The 7,347-nt window shown below is 44.8% G+C and overlaps 1 long non-coding RNA gene across 1 annotated transcript; it reads right to left on the bottom strand.

Annotated features, from left to right (window-relative positions):
• LOC120078416 lies at positions 1 to 1,350 on the bottom strand. The gene is made up of 3 exons (XR_005482010.1): positions 918 to 1,350; positions 751 to 819; positions 1 to 176 (listed from the first exon to the last, which is right to left on the bottom strand). It is a non-coding gene; the product is annotated as an uncharacterized LOC120078416 (long non-coding RNA).
• Positions 1,351 to 7,347: the final 5,997 nt, after the last annotated feature.

Genomic DNA, 7,347 nt, shown 5'->3' on the forward strand with positions numbered 1-7,347 from the left:
TTTAAAAGTGAAAACTATTAAATAGTCAAATAATAAAATTAATAAATTTTGCACGAGAGTTTAAGACACCTAACTCCTAAATCAGACTCCAAAAAAAAAAAACATGATATTAAGTGCGAAAGGTCCTAATGGTCACTGATCTCTCTTGTCATGCACCGGTCTGTCATTACCCTTACCTGAAAAATAAGAAAGGCATAAGGGGCGAACCCACCCGAAGACATGATTTCATAAATAGTGACACAAAGAGGCATAAGGGGCGAATCTACCCGAAGACATGATTTCATAAATAGTGACACAAAGGTCACAGGCATAAACACAAGTGGTGATCCCAAAAAGGACACAAGCATAGGGTGTGGGCCCGAAGGCTCACAGCGATGAGCATAGCCCAATGGTAACACTAACCGTAACCAAAATCTCATATGGACATAAGCATACAATCATGGACATAAGCATATAATCATAAAGTCGGAAACTAACAGTCATTAAAACCTCAGACGACCAAAAGCATGCAATCAAGGCCATGAGTCAGCATAATTACCCATACATCTTACACCTACCTTAGCACATTATCCTAGTCTACTCATACATCAAGCCTTATCACATTATCACAGTTTACCCAACTATTCTCATACGTCAACTTCAACACAGTTACCCATATCAAATTTTATCATAGTTTACTCATACATGTCATAAGAATTTTTCAGCAGGCTTATCAAGATCTTAGGGCAAAACCGGCAGTAAACCACTTACCTTAGGATAACAAACTGTCCCAAAACGAACCCTCACTCTGCTAAAAAAACTCCTTCACTGCCACAATTCCTGAAACCAATCAAGAATTCCATAGGTGAAGGTTAGGTTAGACCCAAGAATCCCAAATAACAATGGACTGCCAAAAAAAAAAAAAGAATCGAACTTACCTCAACAGACAGATCAGCTGGAACTGCCGCGATCCAACGGCGACCAGAACCGACGACAGGCGGGCGACGCTTGGGGTTTAATCGACGGCTAGCGGATGGAGAATGGAGACGGAAGAAAACGATTGAATAACTCGGCGCGGCTGGAAGCCCACGACGCGACTGGAACGACTGGAATCTTGCGGGGCTGGAGACCCATGGTCGAGCGGCTGGAGGCGGTCGAAGTTCTACGCAGTTGAAATAATCAGAACCTACAATCGAGCGGCGGACGGGGAAGAAAAGGCGATCGATGAGCGCGGCTGGAAGTGGAAGGTTTGTCGAAAAAGAAGAAGGCGGCAGCGACTGCACAGTGAGGGGAGACGTGCGACTGGAGGAGGAAGAAGAAGGGAAAAGAAAGAGAGATTCTTTTTTTCCTTTGCACGCAATTCGAAGTCCCCCAAATCACCTTTATAACCCCAATTCCCTCTTTCTTTTCCTAAATTAACCATCAATTCTTTTTCTTTTTTTTTTTCTTTTTTTTTTCTTTCTTCTTGTTTTTTTTAAAGTACAAATCTTTGGGTCGTCACACTCTTCCCCCCTTAATAAACTTTCGTCCTTGAAAGTTCTAATCCTGGAAGAGCTCTGGATGCAGTGCTCTCATCTCGTCCTCTCACTCCCAAGTTACTTCCTCAAACTGATGGTTCTGTCATAGAACCTTCACCAGTGGCACCTCCTTGCTACGCAAAACTTTCACCTCTCTGGCTACAACTTGCACGAGCTTCTCCTTGTAACTCAAGTTTTCATTCAGCTGCAAGGGCTCAAAGTCCACCACATGAGACGGATCCGTTAAATACTTCCTCAGCATGGAGACATGAAAGACATTATGGACCGTGGAAAGAGACGGTGGCAAGGCCAAATGGTAAACCATAGAGCCAACCCGCTCCAAGATCTCGAATGGCCCTACAAAACGCGAATTTAGCTTACCCTTCTTCCCGAATCTCAGGATACCCTTTATCGACACCACTTTCAGGAACACTTTTTCACCTACTTCGAACTCCATATCTTTACGCCAAACATCCGCGTAACTTTTCTGTCTACTTTGCGCTGCTAGCATTCTAGCCCTGATCTTCTGCATGGCTTCATTCGTCAACTCCACTAACTCAGTTTCCACCAGTTTCCTCTCCCTAATCTCACCTCAGCAAACAAGGGACCTTCAACCTCTGCCGTAAAGAGCTTCAAACGGCAACATGCCAATGGTAGCTTGATAGCTATTATTATAAGCAAACTCTGCCAAATGTAAGTGAGAGTCCTTACCCCTTGAGAATTCCAACACACAAGTGCGCAACATGTCCTCTAACGTCTGATTTAAACATTCTGTTTGCCCATCAGTTTGGGGGTGAAAAGCTGTACTGAAGTTCAACCGCGACCCTAAAGCTGCCTGGAGGCTCTTCCAAAAACTAGAGGTGAAACGAGGGTCCCTGGACACAATTGATACTAGCACACCATGCAATCTTACTATCTCCTTCATATATAGCTAAACCCACTTACTCACCGCATAGGTGGGCTTTCCTAGAATAAAATGTGCCACCTTGGAGAGTCTGTCTATCACAACTCAAATCACTGAGAAACCCTCGCTGTCCTGGGCAAACCCGTAATAAAATCCATAGCCACGTTCTTCCGTTTCCACTCTGGCACAGTAGCAAGCCTGCTATCTTCTGCCTCAGGGCCTTCACCTACTGACAGACTAAATATCTACTGACATAGTCAGCTATCTCCATTTTCATATGGGCCACTAGTAATACCACTTCACATCTTGGTACATTTTGGTACTACCTGGGTGCATCGAGAATAGAGAGTTGTGATCTTCTACCAACAGTTCCCCTTTCAGGCCATCATCTGCTGGGACGCACAACCGTCCCTGATACAAAAGACCTTTGTCCACTGACACAGAAAATTCACTTTCCTGGCTTGACCCTACCTGACAACCCTTCTAAACCAGGTCAGGATCACCCTGCTGTGCAACAATAATCCTCTGCCTCAAGGTTGGTTGCACTGTCAATTGAGCTAGCTGCGAAGTGACTTCCCCCACTGCCACCGCGATCTCTGCTCGTTCCAGATCTTTACACAACTAAACCTACTTAGTGACCAAGGCAGCCGAATGAGCTACCTTTCGACTAAGGGCATCGGCTACAACATTCGCCTTACTTGGGTGGTAGAGGATCTCACAGTCGTAATCCTTTACTAACTCGAGCCACCTACACTGCCTCATGTTTAACTCTTTCTGGGTGAAGAAGTATTTCAGACTCTTGTGGTCGGTGAAAACTTGGATCTTTTCTCCATACAAGTAGTGCCTCCAGATCTTCAGGGCAAACACTATCGCTGCCAACTCTAAGTCGTTGGTAGGATAGTTGCACTCATGGTTCTTCAATTGGCGGGAGGCATAAGTGACCACCCTACCATGTTGCATAAGCATGCAATCCAAACCCTTCTTAGAAGCATCACTGTAGATCAAAAAGTTCCCGGAGTCGTCTGGTATGGTGAGAACCAGGGCTGAAACCAACCTTTGCTTGAGGTCCTGAAAACCATCTTCACAAGCTTTGCTCCACACAAACGAAGCTCTCTTCTTGGTTAGTTGAGTCAATGGCGTGGCTATGCTAGAGAAATTCTCTACAAACCTACGATAGTATCCAGCCAATCCCAGGAAGTTGTGCACCTCACTGACCATTGTAGGGTGGGGCCAATTGGTAACGGCCTCAATCTTAGTTGGATCTACTGAAACCCCATCCTTCGACACCACGTGCCCAAGGAAGGACAACTTCCATAGCCAGAACTCGCACTTAGAAAACTTTGCATACAGTTTGTTTTCCCTTAGCGTTCCTAGGACCTTCCTAAGATGTTCTCGTGTTCCACCTCTGTCTTGGAGTAGACCAAAATGTCATCAATGGAAATGATTACAAAGGTATCCAGAAAGTCCCTGAACACCCGGTTCAACAAATCCATGAATACTGCTAGAGCATTGGTCAGACCAAAAGACATTACAATGAACTCGTAATGTCCGTATCTAGATCGGAATGCAGTCTTCGGGATATCGCTGTCCCTGATCCTCAGCTGATGGTAACCTGACCGTAGGTCAATCTTGGAAAATACGGTAGCACCCTGTAGCTAGTCAAATAGGTCATCGATTCTAGGAAGCGGGTACTTATTCTTGATGGTCACCTTATTCAACTCCCTGTAGTCTATGCCACTGGGTCGTATGAACCCTTTATCAAGCAGTTCCTGCAATTGAACCTTCAATTCTTTCAATTCGGCCGAAGCCATTTTGTACGGAGCTTTGGATATAGGAATAATGTCTGGCTCCAGTTCGATCATAAAATCAATCTCCCTTGGTGGAGGCAATCCTGGAAGTTCTTTCGGAAATACATCGAGATAATCTCTCACAACTTGCTTAGAGGTTAGCACAACCTCGGTTTCTCTTGTGTCAACTACGCTAGCCAAGATACTCCAGACACCTTGATTAATCAATCTCTTGACCTTTATCGCTGAAATCACTTTGGGTAAAAACTACCGTCCTGGCCCTTTTGAACTTAAAGTTGGCTTCTCTAGGGGGTTTAAAATTCACCTCCTTGTGAGAACAGTCTATACTAGCATGGTTGGTAGCCAACCAATCCATGCCCAGAATTACATCAAAGTCACGCATGTCTAATACTATCAGAGTCATATCAAGGTTGGGGTTTGCTATTTTCAACTGACACGCTTTTATCTTTTCACTTGCTATCATAATTTCTCCTAACGGTGTAGACACTAATAAAACATAACCCAAAGGTTCCAAAACTAACATGGCATGCTTACGAACAACGAAGAAATGAAAGAGTGGGACGAGCCAGAGTCAAACAATGTCAAGGCATAGTGCCCCAAGATTTGGAGCATACCTGTAACCACTGTTCTCGAGTGCTCAGCTTCCCGCGACTGGGGGCATAGACCCGACCCTGCTGCTACTATCAGTTTGAACTACCTTGATGCGAACTCGGGGGCTGACCCCTGCACTTCCGGAACCACTACTAGGGCATTGGTCTACCATATGCCCTATCTGCTTACATCTAAAACAAGTCCCTGTGCCAATCAGACAGCGTCCCCAATGACGGCTTTTCCACATGACTTGCACACCACCTTTCCTTTCAAACTCCTTCTGAAGTAGTAGCCTACCGTTAGGCGCGCCCTATTGACTTACTTGTACTCTGGACCTTCTGCAGAGGTCCTGGAGCTTTTTGCTCAACTTTCCTCTTCTGGTCGGGGGCCGGTTCCTCCGTCAAGGACTTCAGGAACTCTATCCCTGATGGGCAACCCACGTGTGCTGCCGCTCGGAAGGCTGCGACGTAGGTGGAGGCTCTAGAGCTTGCACAATGCCTCGCACCCCGTCTTAGAGTCCTTGACACAAACCTTTCAACCTCTTTGCTTCGGTAGACACTAGATCATGGGTGAAGCAAGACAATTTGTCAAACTTCTTCTCATACTCTTTACTATCATGTCCCCTGCTTCAAGTTCATGAACTCAGCCGGCTTGTTGTACCTCACTGAGTAGAGAAGTACTTCTCGTAAAATCGCTACTTTGACTGATCCCACGTGGCTTGGCCTCCACTAACTTCTATCATTCTCTTAATCGAGCGCACCAATGCTTGGCATTGTCATGAGAACGAAAGCGGCACACTACAGCTTCTACTCCTCTAAACACCTCATGTACTGAAAAATCCCCTCAACAGTGGACAACCACAATTCTGCATTTGTGAGGTCTTTCAGGGACCCATTAAACGTCGGGGGATCATACTTCTTGAAATCTCGCAGGTATCTAGCTTCCAAAGAAGGGCCTGCCACGGTCCAACTCGTGGCCCTATCTTGATTCTGAACTGGTGGTAACAGGACTGATGAGGATGGCGCCTGCTGTGACTGTGCATGCTGGGCTATTTGCTCGGCCACCATGCCTTCTTAGCTGTCCTACCACGGCTTGCGTGACGACGTTTCCCATAGCTGCAACCATAGCCGTATATTCTACTAGAATTTCTGAGGATGACGGCCTTGCGGGGGCACAGTCGAAGCTCGAGGCCCGCTCCTTGGTCTAACCTTCTCCAAGTTGACCTAGAGGGGCCACAAAAGTAGCGGGTCCCGCACCTCTTGGCTCTACACCTCGGGTTCTTGCAGGTCGGGGTCTCACTCCCCAACTACTTTCCTACCTCAACTGCCCCGCCCTCTAATTCGTGGTGCCATACCTGGTGACCACACGCAACACTTTAATACACGCTAGCAGGGTAAACCATCAAACGATTGTACAACAAGTAAGATTTCATATTTATATTTCCCTAAAGGATTTTAAACAACATACCTGGCGATGACGAAAGATCCATTTGTGGCCATAAGGAACAGATTAGACTCACGATGTAAGTCAGTCTACAGAACCTAAAACTTAGGCTTTGATATCAACTATGAGACCCTACTTTCCTACTTATTTCTAGGACACTACTTCATGCATACATAGGTTTAAACGTACATTTTCTTTTAAACCATCAAATAAAAGAGCTGAAATTTTATTTAATAGTGCTCAAATGAGCAAAGATAAGAAAACATAATTAAATAATAATAAATAAACTAAAACAAAAATAAGATAAAATAAAATTTAAAAAAATTACCGTTTGGGGCACCCCTAAACCCAACTTTAAAAATGAAAACAATTAAATAGTCAAATAATAAATTAATAAATTTTGCATGAGAGTTTAAGACGCCTAACTCCTAAATCAGACTCCAAAAAAAAAAAACATGAAATTAAGTGCGGAAGCAGTCAGTCGTCCTAATGGCCAGGTCACGGATCTCTCTTGTCATGCGTCGGTCTGTCATTACCTTTACCTGAAAAATAGCACATTATCCCAGTCTACTCATACATCAAGCCTTATCACATTATCCCAGTCTACTCATACATCAAGCCTTATCACATTATCACAGTCTACTCATACACCCAACTTTACCACAGTATTCGCATACGTCAACTTCAACATAGTTACCCATATCAAATTTTATCACAGTTTACTTATACATGGCATAAGAATTTTTCAACAGGCTTATCAAGATATTAGGACAAAACCGGCAGTAAACCACTTACCTCAGGATAACGAAGTGTCCCAAAACGAACCCTCATTCCGCTCGAAAACTACCTTTACCACCATACGTTATTGAAACCAATCACAAATTCCATAGGTGAAGGTTAGCTTAGGCCCAAGAATCCCAAATGACAATGGGCTGCCAAAAAAAAAAAAAGGAACCGAACTTACCCCAACAGACAGATCGGCCGGAACTGCCACAATCCGTTGACGACCAAAACCAGCACAGGCGGACGACGCTTGGGGGTTAATCGGCGGCTGGCAGACGGAGAAGGAGATGGAAGAAAACGATAGAAGAAATCGATGTGGCTG

The sequence above is a fragment of the Benincasa hispida genome, chromosome 5 (genome assembly GCF_009727055.1).
Source record: "Benincasa hispida cultivar B227 chromosome 5, ASM972705v1, whole genome shotgun sequence".
Taxonomy (NCBI): domain Eukaryota; kingdom Viridiplantae; phylum Streptophyta; class Magnoliopsida; order Cucurbitales; family Cucurbitaceae; genus Benincasa; species Benincasa hispida.